Source organism: Mesoplodon mirus (genome assembly GCF_964341445.2).
Source record: "Mesoplodon mirus genome assembly, chromosome: 14".
Taxonomy (NCBI): domain Eukaryota; kingdom Metazoa; phylum Chordata; class Mammalia; order Artiodactyla; family Ziphiidae; genus Mesoplodon; species Mesoplodon mirus.
In genome coordinates, this window is record NC_138990.1 from 79,199,883 (window position 1) to 79,214,329 (window position 14,447).

The 14,447-nt window shown below is 43.2% G+C and overlaps 1 protein-coding gene across 1 annotated transcript in view; it reads left to right on the plus strand.

The window, feature by feature from the left end:
* LOC309815369 (uncharacterized protein) overlaps positions 1–12,475 on the plus strand; it is a 65,453-nt gene extending 52,978 nt beyond the window's left edge. The window contains exon 4 of the mRNA XM_082642137.1: positions 12,416–12,475. The gene's annotated coding sequence lies outside the window, so the exon portion shown is untranslated. The remainder of the gene's footprint in view (positions 1–12,415) is intronic.
* Positions 12,476–14,447: the final 1,972 nt, after the last annotated feature.

Below are 14,447 nucleotides of genomic sequence, written 5' to 3' on the forward strand. Positions count from 1 at the left end.
AAAAGGAGACACAGAAAGGTTAAGTAACTTGCCCAAGATCACACAGCTAATAAGTGACCAGGAAGGTTATAAATACAGCCTGACTTCTCACTCCATACTGCTACACGGTTGAACAAATCACTACACGATATTACTATACTATTCAAAAACAGCTACACCACTGCTACACTGTTCAACTAACCACCCACCCTACTGCTACCCTGCTCGGCAAGCCCCTATACTATACAGTAGTGTCTACAATGCTCCCAGCAACTTGCGAAGTGCCAAGAGTAGGAAGATGAATAAAACAGGGTCCTGGCCAAAAGGATCTCACTGTTGGTTCACTTATCCCAAGAAGTGCAGGGGATCCAGAAGTTCCCACATGCCCATGAGCCAACTCTGTACAACTAGGAGAGGTGGCTATCTAGAGGAGACCTCAAATCAGGATACAGAATTTCAGCATGTGATGATTTGGGCACCAAAGGAAATGGCATGGAACATGACCATGATCCCAAATAACTAACAATATTCAAAATGTTGAAAATTAGTTCAGTGCCAGCCAATCAGAAAATACATACACCCATCATGATGGAGGACAGGCCAGACAGAACACTGTCAGTTGGAGGGGCTGGGATGGGCTGGACATTAGCCTTGAGACAACCCCCAGAGACGGAGAAGCAGGGGCCCTTTGGGCGCTCTCAGTCACCTAGGAGCCCCTCAATGCCATCATGAGGAAGGCTAGAAGGAGGAGGAGGGTTGATTAGGTTTTCAGCATCCCCAGAGTATTATTGTGTGTGGAAAAGAACACCAGCTGTTACTCATGTTTTCATTAATATTGTATTAGCTTATAAACCTGTGAGCCTGTATTTTTCCTAAAGCCTCTAAGCTCAACATACAGATTTTATTTATTCACAAATCTAGCAATTTTTGTGTTGAAATAAAAATACTCTCTTTAAAATTTTTTGTTATTTACAGTGTTGCATTAGTGTACAGCAAAGCGATTCAGTTATATATATGTATGTGTATATACATACACATGTATATATATATATATTCTTTTCCATTATAGTTTATTACAAGATATTGAATATAGTTCCCTGTGCTATACAATCTTTGTTATTTATCTATTTTATACATAGTACTTTGTATCTGCTAATCCCAAACTCCTAATTTATCCCTCTCCTCCTTTCCCCTTTGGTAACCGTAAATTGGCTTTCTGTCTGTGAGTCTGCTTCTGTTTTGTAAATAAATTCATTTGTATCATATTTTAGATTCCATATATAAGTAATATCATGTGCTATTTGCCTTTCCCTGACTCATTAATACTTCACTTAATATGATAATCTCTAGGTCCACCTATGTTGTCGAATATGGCATTATTTCATCCTTTTTTTATGGCTAATCATCACATATATATACCCCACATCTTCTTTATCCATTCGTCTGATGATGGACATTTAGGTTGCTTCCATGTTTTGGCTATTGTAAATAGTGCTGCTATGAATATTGGGGTGCATGTATCTTTTCAAATTAGAGTTTTCTCTGGATAGGCCCAGGAACACTTACTTTCTCTTTCTGTTTGATTTAATCTCAGTAAGCTTATACATTTGACATTACTTTCTCCCTAAACATTTACAAACTTGACTAATTAAATTCACTTACAAATTTCAAACCACAGTCACCAATATGACATATCTGATTCTCTCAACAACTTCAAACATCAAACGGCAGACTTATAAATTTAAAAAGTAAAATCTTCATGACTCAAATTACTCTTATAAATCAAAATAGATTTACAAATTTAATAAATAAATCAGATTAACTTAATCACTTAGAGCATCATAAAGAACAAGCAGCACAAAATTTTTAAAACTTGCTACTATACTTAAGCACAATTGGACACTAAAGTATCAATGCTGTCGATTCATTACTTCACCCTGGAGTTACAGATTACTCACATAATGAAGGGGAAAACAATTGCCATCTTAGGCGTGTTATAGCAACTGAGGTCATGGACTCTGGATGTTGGAAGTCCCCAGGGCTCAGCGCTGGGACTTCTCATTTTCTCTCTCTGCATTCACTTACTTGTCATCTCATCCAGTCCTGTGGCTTTGACTGCTATCTACATGCTGATGACTCTGTATTGTACTTCTCCAGCTCTGGTGGGCATTAATGTTGCTCACCCATTATTTCTGGTTCTTCTCTTTCTAGAAACACAGGAGAATTGTACTTCCTTACCCTCACCTTGAGGTTAACTGTGGCCATGGGACTTGCCTTGGCCAAGGAAATGTGAGTGGAGTTAAGGGCCACTTCAAGGCAGAAGCATTTCATTGCTGGTGTGAGACTCTGCAGCTCTTTTCTTCCTCTTGCCACAGCAAGAGGAAGTAGACCCTCTGTCAGTCTGACTTTCAGAGTGAAAATGACATGGGGCAGAGCCCTACACATAAGACATCAACTTTTGCTGAGTTGATCCAGTGAGATTTTGGAGTTTTGTTACTGCAGCCTAGCCTTGCCCATCCTAATATTTATCAGCCCACACCTCTCTCCTGAATGCCAGACACAGATTCCAGATACTGACTCAACAGCTCCACTGGGATGTCGAGACAGATATTTCAAGCCTAATAAGCCCACAACTGAATTTCTTAACTTCCCCCCTAAAAACCGTGCTGCACTCAGCGTTCCCCACCTCAGTGGGAGGTCAGTTCCGTCCTTCTAGTTGCTTAGGCCAGAAACCTCAGAGCTATCCTTGTCTCTTCTCTTTCTCTCACATCCTATGTCCCAATTCATTAGCAAACACCTTCGGCCCTACCTTCAAAGTATATTCAGAACTGAACCATTTCTCATCACCTCCTGTGCCACCACCCTGACCTAAGTCACCATCACCTCTCAACTTGGATAATTACAACAGCCTCCCAACAGGTCTCGCCTCTTCTATTCTAGCGCATTCTTAACAGTCTTTTCTTTTTTTAAAATATTTATTTATTTATTTGGCTGCATTGGGTCTTTTGTTGCAGCACGCAGGATCTTCGTTGCGGCATGTGGGATTATTTGTTGTGGCACGCAGGCTTTTCATTGCAGTGCACGGCCTTCTCTCTAGTTGTGGCGTGCGGGTTTTCTCTTCTCTAGTTGTGGCGTTGTTTTGGCGTTGTTTTGGGGTTGTTTTGGTATTTGGTGTTGTGTGTTCTTTTCCTTTCTTCCACCTTCCCTGTCCCCACCAGAACCACAGGAAGCTGGTTGGCCAGGGAAACTGGGAAGTGTGGCTCAGCCTGAACATCACAGAGAGGATGGTGGCCTGGACTGGGGCACAATAGTGGATAACCAGCACAAAGGTCATGAGGTCACACGGACCTTCCAATTAAACTCCAACTTCTTTTTTTTTAAATTGAATTATAGTTGATTTACAGTGTTGTGTTAGTTTCTGGCGTATAGCAAAGTGATTCAGATATATTCTTTTTCATATTCTTTTACGTTATGCTTTATTACAAGATATTGAATATAGTTCTTTGTGCTATTATCTATTTTATATATAGTAATGTGTATCTGTTAATCCCAAGCTCCTAATTTATCCCTCCCACTCACCCCTTTCCCCTTTGGTAACCATAAGTTTGTTTTCTATATCTGTGTAAACTCCAACTTCTTTAAGTCCTCTTTTCTAAAAAAATGGTCTTGTTTTGGTATAAAATATTTCCTGAGTTACTAGTTTCTCCAAATTTCATATCATTTCTTATCAATTTTAATATATCAAATATATACGTACACACTGTCATATAAACCTATGTACTTAAATATCAATATAACATTAATGGACACTATTACTTACTAGTATCCATTTATATTTTACTCAGTCTGACCTAGGCTAGAATTACATTCCCTTCCTCTCTCTCTCTCTCTCTCTCTCTCTCTCTCTCTCTCTCTCTTTTATTGTGATAAAATGTACATAATATAAAATTTACCATCTTGGGACTTCCCTGGTGGTCCAGTGGGTAAGACTCCATGCTCCCAATGCAGGGGCCCCAGGTTCTAACCCTGGTGGGAGAACTAGATCCCGCACGCATGACGCAACTAAGAGCCCACATGCCGCAACTAAGACCCGGCGCAGCCAAAATAAATAAATTAAATTAATTAATTAATTTTAAAAATAAATAAATAAAATAAAATTTACCATCTTAACCATTTTTAAGTGTACACTTCAATAATGTTAGGTATATTCGCACTGTTGTGCAACCAATCTCCAGAACTCTTTTCATCTTGCAAAACTGAAACTCTGGGGCTTCCCTGGTGGCGCAGTGGTTGAGAGTCTGCCTGCCGATGCAGGGGACACGGGTTCGTGCCCCGGTCTGGGAAGATCCCACATGCCGCCGAGCGGCTAGGCCCGTGAGCCATGGCTGCTGAGCCTGCGCGTCCGGAGCCTGTGCTCCGCAATGGGAGAGGCCACAACAGAGAGGCCCGCGTACCGCAAAAAACAAACAAACAAAAAAAAACAAAACTGAAACTCTGTACTCTCTAAACAATAATTCACAATCCCCCCTCCTCCCAGCCCCTGGCAACCACCCTTCTACTTTCTGTCTCTCCAAGTTTGCCTACTCTAGGTGCCTCATACAATATTTGTCCTTTTGTGACTGGCTTATTTCACTTAGCATAATGTCTTCAGCCTTCATCCGTGTCATAGCACAGGTCAGAATTTCCTTCCTTTTTAAGGCTTTTTAATATTCTGTTATATATATGTATGTATACACACCCACACCATTTTGTTTATCCATTCATTTGCCAATGGACATTGGTCGCTTCCTCCTTTTTGGCTATAGTGAGTAATGCTGCTATGAACATGGGTGTACGTTTCCCTCCTCTTTTGTAATCTTTTTATAGACCCTCATTCTATAGGAGTGGCTCTTAACATGTCAGACCTAGCACTTTCTCTCATTCTAAAGTGACGTTCATAAGTAATATAGCCTGTCTACCATGTAATTTCAGGAAAATCAATATAATAAAGTATCTATTTCATTGTGAGTAAATACCAGAGAACAATCACACAGAGCACATAACAAAATAGTCATATGTTTGCACGCTGCTTGCGGTGGACACAGCCACGAACATTCAATGTCTCAGGAGCATGGCATTGGAGATTTGAATACCACAAGTAGCGTTGCTTGGTGGCATGATTTCGTAATATGGGTAACCAACACAGTAAAGTTTGAAACAAAGCAACTTTTTTCAATGTCATGGCAATTGTAATCTTAGAAAGGCAGTGCATATTTATGTTGGACAAAGAATACTTTATGTTTCTGTGTAAAACAGAATTAGGTTCTTGGCTCAGATCGTTTTTTTAAAAAATATTTTTCCTTTTATTCATTTTTTTGGGGGGGTTAATTTATTTTATTTATTTTTGGCCGCATTGGGTCTTTGTTGCTGCACATGGGCTTTCTCTAGTTGCAGCGAGCGGGGGCTTCTCTTTGTTGCAGCGTGCGGGCTTCTCACTGCGGTGGCCTCTCCCGTTGCAGAGTACGGGCTCCAGGCGCGCGGGCCCCAGCAGTTGTGGCTCGTGGGCTCTCGAGCGCAGGCTCAGCAGTTGTGGTGCACGGGCCCAGTTGCTCCGTGGCACGTGGGATCTTCCCGGACCAGGGCTCGAACCTGTGTCCCCTGCATTGGCAGGCGGATTCTCAACCACTGCGCCACCAGGGAAGCCCCGGCTCAGATCATTTTAAACAGATTATTCCCCATATAGGGCATTGAAATCAGTGAAGAACACACGGGATGATTTGTCATGCAGGATGGTCCAGTGATTTGCAAGACATCTAGCATCTTCAGCCCATGCCACTAAATGCCAGTAGTACCTGCTCAGTCAAGAGGACAGTCAAGGAAGGCCCCTAGACATTTCCTAAATGTCCTCTAGGAGGCAGCACCACACATATTAAGAACTGCTGCTCTAACTTAGGTGTCCATTGACAGATGAATGGATAATGAAGATGTGGCTCACGTATACAATGGAATATTACTCAGCCATAAAAAGAAACGAAATTGAGTTATTTTTAGTGAGGTGGATGGACCTAGAGACTGTCATACAGAGTGAAGTCAGAAAGAGTAAAACAAATACCGTATGCTGACACATATATATGGAATCTTAAAAAAAAAAAATGTTCTGAAGAACCGAGGGGCAGGACAGGAATAAAGACACAGACATAGAGAATGGACTTGAGGACACGGGGAGGGGGAAGGGTGAGCTGGGACAAAGTGAGAGAGTGGCATGGACATATATACACTACCAAATGTAAAATACCTAGTGGGAAGCAGCCACATAGCACAGGGAGATCAGTTCCGTGCTTTGTGATCACCTAGAGGGGTGGGATAGGGAGGGTGGGAGGGAGACGCAAGAGGGAGAGGATATGGGGATATATGTATACGTATAGCTGATTCACTTTGTTATACAGCAGAAACTAACACACCATTGTAAAGCAATTATACTCCAATAAAGATGTTAAAAAAAAAAAACTGCTGCTCTATAAGTAACTAGAGTCTCTGTGTCTCTATTAAAGTCTTAACCAATAAAGCTGTGTAACCGTGGCAAGCATGAGGAAAAAAACCTTGCAGACTTATTGGGCTATTTGGCCAATTAGTGTGCTCTGAAATCCACTGCCAAGTTTATGCCAAGGCCATGCGTCCCACAGGTTTCTCCAGCCAATGGCTGGGCACATTGGAATACTAAGGCCAACCTGTTCTGGAAGGCTTGAGACTCCTCTGACAGCTGACTTTGCCTTGAGGTTCCCTGGTAGCCTTGCTGACCTTTCTTGGCTGCACGACAGGCTAGGATGTTTCCACCCAACCTTCCTTCCCTCTTTGCTTCACTTGGGGTCGGACTTGCATTGCCCTCTGACAGCTCTGCTAGTTCTGCTCCCTCTCTATTTTCTCTCAGAAGTGTCTCCACAGTAAAATCCTTGTACATTTTCTCCTAGCTTGGCATATGCTTCTTAGAGGACTTGGAGTAACATAGTAACAAAGAACCACAAAACCCCCATGGCACACAACAGTAGGAGTTTATTGTTTGTGTTTCTGGGGGCAGGGTTGGGGGCTGCTGACTAGACAGCTCTGCTGATCTTGGCTGGGCTTGCTCCATATCCGGGGTTGATGGGCTGGTAGTTGATCTAGGATAACCTCCCCTATGATGACTGGGGACTCAGCTGGACTCCACACATCTCTCATCCTCCAGCAGGCTAGCCCAGGTGTGTTCTGATGGCAAGGGCGCAGGCACAAGAGAAAAGCCCAATGTATAAACCTATTTCAAATTTGTGCTTGCCTAGGGTCAGCTATACCCATTGGTTAAAGAAAATCATATAGTTGAGCCCAGATAGAGTTGTATGACCCTGAAAAGTAACATGACAAAGGGTCAGGATACAAGGAGAGGTGAAGAATGGGACTATTTTTGTAATCTACCACACTGTCCATGCATTTTTCTTATTTTTTTAAAAATTTATTTATTTATTTTTGCTGTGTTGGGTCTTTGTTTCTGTGCGAGGGCTTTCTCTAGTTGTGGCAAGCGGGGGCCACTCTTCCTCACGGTGCGCGGGCCTCTCACTGTCGCGGCCTCTCTTGTTGCGGAGCACAGGCTCCAGATGCGCAGGCTCAGTAGTTGTGGCTCATGGGCCTAGTTGCTCTGCGGCATGTGGGATCTTCCCAGACCAGGGCTCGAAACCGTGTCCCCTGCATTGGCAGGCAGATTCTCAACCACTGCGCCACCAGGGAAGCCCCATTTTTCTTATTAATGAAGTACCACTCTTCAGTTTTTTTAAAAAATTGTAACCCCTATTAAAATAATCACATCATTGTAGAGTCACTTACTGGTAGAAAGGAAGCCTGAAATTTCTGAGTATTTACCAAAGGACTCTGAGTTATCCACACAAGGCTATTTAAACTGGATAAGATTTCCATTACATTCATTGTCAAGTTAAAGCCATCTTCTCCTCCCCGCAATGACCCAATGCTGTGACTGCCCAGGACAAAGATTAGATCAGTTATAGATAGCAAATAACCTACATTTTATTTGTACTTCAGAGCGATTTATTGAATTTTCAAACACCTTCCACACAAAAGTAGAGAAGTTCAGACATTATTTTTAAAATAAATTTGAGTAATTCAAAATTATCCCTAGGATAATATCACTTACTTGCATTCTTTCTTAAGTAGGAAAATCTGTTGTGTTACAGGTTGGTAGCCAGGAACTACATCTAAGCCGAGGTGCACCTGTGGCTGTGGGCATTGCGTATAAGGATCATTTGTTATGTATGTGGCAGCAGAGAATGAGTGGAGAACCACAGTGCTAGCCCACAGTGACCTCTCTGCTCCAAGCCCCTGTAACCCATGCCTTCCTGCTAAGGTTGCTCAATCTGTTGTGCAACAAAGTGAAGGATGGAGGCTTTCCTTTCCGTTGTTTATTCTCTCTTGCAAAAAAAAAAAAAAATTAACGTTTCGTAAATTTGAAAAAAATTTGAGCCTACAGAAAAGTTTCAGGAACAAAACAGTGAGCATCCATACGCTCCTCACCTAGTTTTACCAGCTATTAACCTCTTGCCTCCCATACTATCGATACATTCTCTCTTTATATACACGTTTCCCCTCTACCAAGCCATCCAAGAGTGGTGTGCAGGCACCATGGCGCTTCACCCCTAAATAATTCTCTATCCTTTCCCAAGAATGAGGCCATTGTCCTAGTACTAAGAACACTGTCGTCACACCTGACAAACTCAACGTTAAGTTTAACATACAGTTGACATGAAATTTGCCTAACTGTCTGAAAATTATCTTTTAATCCAGATCCCACTGCATTTAGTTGTTATATCTCATTAATCTATTAACAGGAAGAATAAAAAATAGATGCCTGGGTCTTACCCTAGAGCTACAAAAACAGAATTTCCAGGGTTGGAGCCCAGAATCTCTCCTTTAAAAATTTTTTTTTTTTTTTTTTTTTTTTTTTTTTTGGCGGTACGCAGGCCTCTCACTGTTGTGGCCTCTCCTGTTGCGGAGCACAGGCTCCGGACGTGCAGGCTCAGCGGCCATGGCTCATGGGCCCAGCTGCTCTGCGGCATGTGGGATCTTCCCGGACCGGGGCACGAACCCGTGTCCCCTGCATCGGCAGGTGGACTCTCAACCACTGCGCCACCGGGGAAGCCCTAAAACTCTTTCTGATGATTCTGATGAGAGTCACGTTTGGGGATCACTGAATTCTACCTGGAAGGTTAATTATCTTTTCACCCGTCTATGGCTGTTTTCCCAAACAGATTTCAGTGAATTCTTGTGCCAGGAGTAAGAAATTGCTGGGAGAACTATAACTCATTCTAATTGTACCCTAACCATTGCCCCTCCCCTCTAATCCCACCTGCTTCTTACCCCTTAACCTTATACTCAGAAGAACTTGAGTGGCAGGTTTTGAAGGCCCAGCCCTAGACTATATCTTGGACTTCTCTTTAATTCCAAATTCTGTTAATTCAATGACCTTATAAATACTTTTGAACTGAATAATCTGGGGTGGGGGTAGGGGAATGTGGGAGGGAAGGATTGGCTTGTTGAAATGCAGATTTCTAGGCCCTCCTCTGGGCTCAGGAATATGCATTTTAGTCAGCTCCCTAAGTAGTCCATACTCCCTTTTTTTTGTATTTCATTCTAAGGGCCTTTCAGGGTGGTTTACTCTTAATAAGCAACTCAGTAAACCTCTGGTTGTGTCATTGAAATAAACCTCTATGCTTAGAACCCTTGCCCACAAAACAGACAGCAAAAGAACTTTTCTTCCCGTCTTTTAACTCATCTCTTTCAATGCTCCTATTTGACCAATTGTCTCAGTAGAAAATGTCCTTCACAGAGCCTTAGCTTTTCTCTAAAACCATAGAAACAGGCATCTTATTTCTGCCTCACCCTGCCTTTTACTCCCACTCTGGCCAAATTCCCTTTTAGTGTTGACTCAAATTGTTTATCTGAGTCTGTGCCTGACCTTTCGGTTCTGGTGACATCTTTATGGCCTCTTTTTTATTTTTTATTTTTGGTGGGTAGAGATGATATGGAGGGGAGTCCAGAGGATTACAGATTGTAAAGTCACCCACACTTTGATTCCAGTATGCCACTTTGAACTAAGTTGTCCATCATGGGAGAAAAAGAACCTGTTTATTATTTTGGATTTTCACCTTGCTTGCTCTGTTTGCTAGGTAATCTGATCTATGTGAAAAGCAAATATTCTTTTTTTGAAAATCACATTGCATTTTCTGCAGAGCTGTGTTTTGCTGACATGGAAAGAGTTAAGCTGAAGTTTAACCTTTTTAATATAGTCGTTAGTTAAAATATCTGGTGTCTCTTAGTAAAGGTAAAGAAGCACTCTAGAATCCAAATTTGCCTGTGATGAAGGATACAGTTTTCCTTTTTGAGCCCATTCATTGGCAGAAAATAATTCCTGCCAGATGCTTGATGCCACTAGCAATTCTAGTGAAATAATGTGGAAAATATGAAACTGTCATCAGATATAAAGTTAGAACAGAGATAATCTCTTTACCAGAAGAAGCCAGCATGTGTATATGATGCTGATTCCAGCCTGTTTACCCCGACACTGAGTTAAATCTTGGAGACAGAGTTTTGGGTGAAGTAGAAAAGAATAGGTTTGTTACTTCGCCAGGCAAAGGGGGCCGCAGCAGGCTAATGCCCTCAAAACTGTGAGTCAGTCCTGACCTGGAGGGGGTAGTGAGGAGTTTTATAGTAATGGCTCAAAGAGGGCATGATCACCTCGTGGGCATTTTTCTGATTGGTTGGTGGTGAGGTAAGTGGGAGTCAGCAACATCAACCTTCTGTTTCCAACCGTTCTGGGGTCTACCTGCTTGTGGGAAACATACTGTTAACTTTTCCCACCTGGTGGAGGTTTCAGTATCTGTAAAGCAGCTCAAAGATATTGTTATGTGTATCCCTTGAGGCGGAACCAGGACCCTGCCCCAAGGCTACTCTTCAGTTTCTTGACTATTCTTCCCTTGTCTCCACATCCCCTCCCTTCCCTAATTAACAACTGTTTAAACCTGCCCCTTGGCAAGAAATGGGGGACAAAGAAAGGCTTTTGTGCCCAGGAGCCTCACAGGGTCCTGCTCGGTTTCATGTATAATATTCATCGATACACGAGTATATTGGGAGTGATAAACAGTCACTTTGACAAGGTAGGAAAAACACCATTCTTATCACCGTGTAAGTAAAAAATCCATATCATTGCTTTAATGAGGGAAACTGATCCTTCTTCACGATGAATGAGATACCCAGACAGTCCCAGCTGTTCTAACCACACTAGCCTAGGTGCCAGGAGTGTGAATGAAAGAGTCATTTTGGACAGTCCAGCCTCAGTAAATGCAATGTGTAAAAGAACCAAGGATCCCAGTGAATAGCCAGAGCTGAGGCCACAGGCATATGGCCCCAGTTGAGCCATCCCAGGCATCTCCAGGCATCAAGCCACCCCAGCTGGGGCTGCAGTCAGCGTGCAGCAGAGATGAGGACCTCTGCTGTGTTCTCTCTGAATTTCTGGCCTACAAAATTATGATCGTAGGGCCTCCCTCGTGGCACAGAGGTTAGGAATCCACCTGCCAATGCAGGGGACATGGGTTCAAGCCCTGGTCCAGGAACATCCCACATGCTGCAGAGCAACTAAGCCCATGCGCCCCAACTACTGAGCCTGCGCTCTAGAGGCCGCGAGCCACAACTACTGAAGCGCGCGCGCCTAGAGCCCGTGCTCTGCAACAAGAGAAGCCACTGCAACGAGAAGCCCGCGCACTGCAATGATGAGTAGCCCCCGCTCACCGCAACTAGAGAAAGCCCGCACACAGCAACGAAGACCCAACGCACCCAGAAAATAATAAATAAATAAATTTTAAAAATATATATGATCGGGCTTCCCTGGTGGCGCAGTGGTTGAGAGTCCGCCTGCCAATGCAGGGGACACGGGTTCATGCCCCGGCCCGGGAAGATCCCACGTGCCGCGGAGCGGCTGGGCCCATGAGCCATGGTCGCTGAGCCTGCGCGTCTGGAGCCTGTGCTCTGCAATGGGAGAGGCCACAACAGTGAGAGGCCTGCATACAGCAAAAAAAAAAAAAAAAAAAAAAAAAAAATATATATATATATATATATATATATATATGTATATACATGATCATAAGAAACTGGTTGTTATTTTATGCCACAACATTTGGAGTGGTTTGTTATGGTAATAGATAACTGGGATAGATGTTGAAGAGATGATTTGTATTACGTGGCTATTGCCACAATAATGCATGACTCCAAAACTCGGTGGGTTTCAACAACAGTATTTATTTTTCTGACTCATGGGGCTGTGCATTGTCTGGGGTGCTCTCCTTTTGGCTGTGAGGGGGCTGGGCAAGGCAAACCCCTGTGGGCTGGTTTGAGACACACTCCTCTGTCTTTGTTCTGGTGCCAGGATGAAGGTGGAGCATCTACCTGGGGCACGCTGGGTGATGGGTATTCAGGAGTCCAAGTGCAACTCTGCAAAAACATTTTACTCCTCTGCTTAATTATTGGCCAGGTAGGTCACATGATCAAGCTCAAAGTCAAAGGGGTAAGTACACTCCCATCCAAATGAGAGGAAGAAGAAAGGAGATACTTGCTGAACAGTACTGCAACCTATTGAGAGGTTCAAGCATCAGATGATGGTGGTGGTGATAGTGAGTGGTGTCAGACTGGCCCAGTTTTAAGGTATTTCTGTAATTTGGTACTTATACATCTAGAACCCAGAGAGAACACTTGTGAGTGTAATGGGGGAAGGTGTCTAAATACAGGAATCAATAATTATTTATTTTATTTATTATGTTATAAATAATGTTTCTATTAATAATATAAATATTATTTATTTATCAATGTATATGATTTATTGATACTAAATCCCTACAAGCAGGAGGCATGTAAAATTATGAAAAGACAAAGAAAAGGTAATAGAAGAACAAAAGGAGAGGGATTAAAAAAAAGAAAGGAGAGAAAAAGAAGGCAGAAAATGAAACTCTTTACCAGCTGTTGGGGAGGCCAGGAGCAGACACCTGTTTCTTGGTTTGCCTCTTATGTAGGCGGAACTGCTACAGGGCAGCCAGTCCCTGAAAGAAGTCCCAAGAGACCAGCTCCTCCTTTAGGAGAGGTTTTGCTAATTCAATGACAGCTGCATCTGGCATGGCATAAGGCACCTCCAAACACTGCTCTCCCATTCAGCACCATACTTATAGCCAATGAAAGTGCCAACAGTGCAGGGAGTTCCCTCCTCCCAGTTGAGGGTTAACTATTAACGCAGCTGTGAAGTGCGTGGGACCAGCCCAACAAGCTATGGGCAGCAGGCAGAGTTAGAGCAAAGAGGCGTTTAAGAAAGGCTTTGGGAGAGAAGTGGTATCTGAACTGGAACTGGATGCAGAGGCCAGAAAATGTGGAAGCAGCACAGTCTCATTTTTGTTGCATGTATAGATGGCACAAGGCTGGAGAGTGAGCTGATCATGGTAAATCTTGAATGCCAGGTTGAAGAGCATATTCTTAGTTCAGTGGGAACCCTGAGAACTTTTGAACAAGAAGTAATCTGGGGCTTCCCTGGTGGCACAGTGGTTGAGAATCCGCTTGCCAATGCAGGGGACACAGGTTCGAGCCCTGGTCCTGGAAGATCCCACACGCCGCAGAGCAACTAAGCCCGTGCGCCACAACTACTGAGCCTGCGCTCTAGAGCCCATGAGGCACAACTACTAAAGGCTGCGAGCCACAACTACTGAAGCCCATGCACCTACAGCCCGTGCTCCACAACAAGAGAAGTCACCACAATGAGACGCCCGCGCACCACAACAAAGAGGAGCCCGAGCCAATCAACAAAGACCCAAAGCAGCCAAAAATAAATAAATAAATAAATAAATAAATTTTAAAAAGTGATCTGAAGGAGTTGTCCTCCAATATCATTCTTTCCTACTTCTGTGGTAACAGAAGCCCCAGTTTCTAACCGGGTTTATGCCTGTGCAAATTAAGATTAGCTTTCCTAACTTCTCTTGGAGCTAGGTGTGGTCATGTGACTGAATTCTGGTGAATGAAATATAAAGGAAATAGTGTGTGCAACTTTTAAGAAGTGTTCTCAAAGGGAGAAGGCATTGCGCCTTTTTTTTTTTTTTTTTTCCTGCTGGATGGAAGCCCAACCTAATCCTAACAAGCATATTATTCGTTAGGAAGATTGGCCTGGGGCAAGGCAAAATATAGGATGAGCACTGGAGGTGGGAAGATCTTGATAGTTGAGGTAAGAAGTGTGGAAATAAGAACTGAGCCAGTATGGCAGCTTTGGGAACGGATGGGAGGGGAGTATGGGATAAATATTGTGCAAGGAGTGTCTGTGGGACTTGACAATTGGTCAGGTGAGAGGAGACACCAGGAAGGATCAAAGGTCATTCTGAGGTTTCAAGCAGAGTTGACTGGGAAGTCAATGATGCTGGTAACAGAAA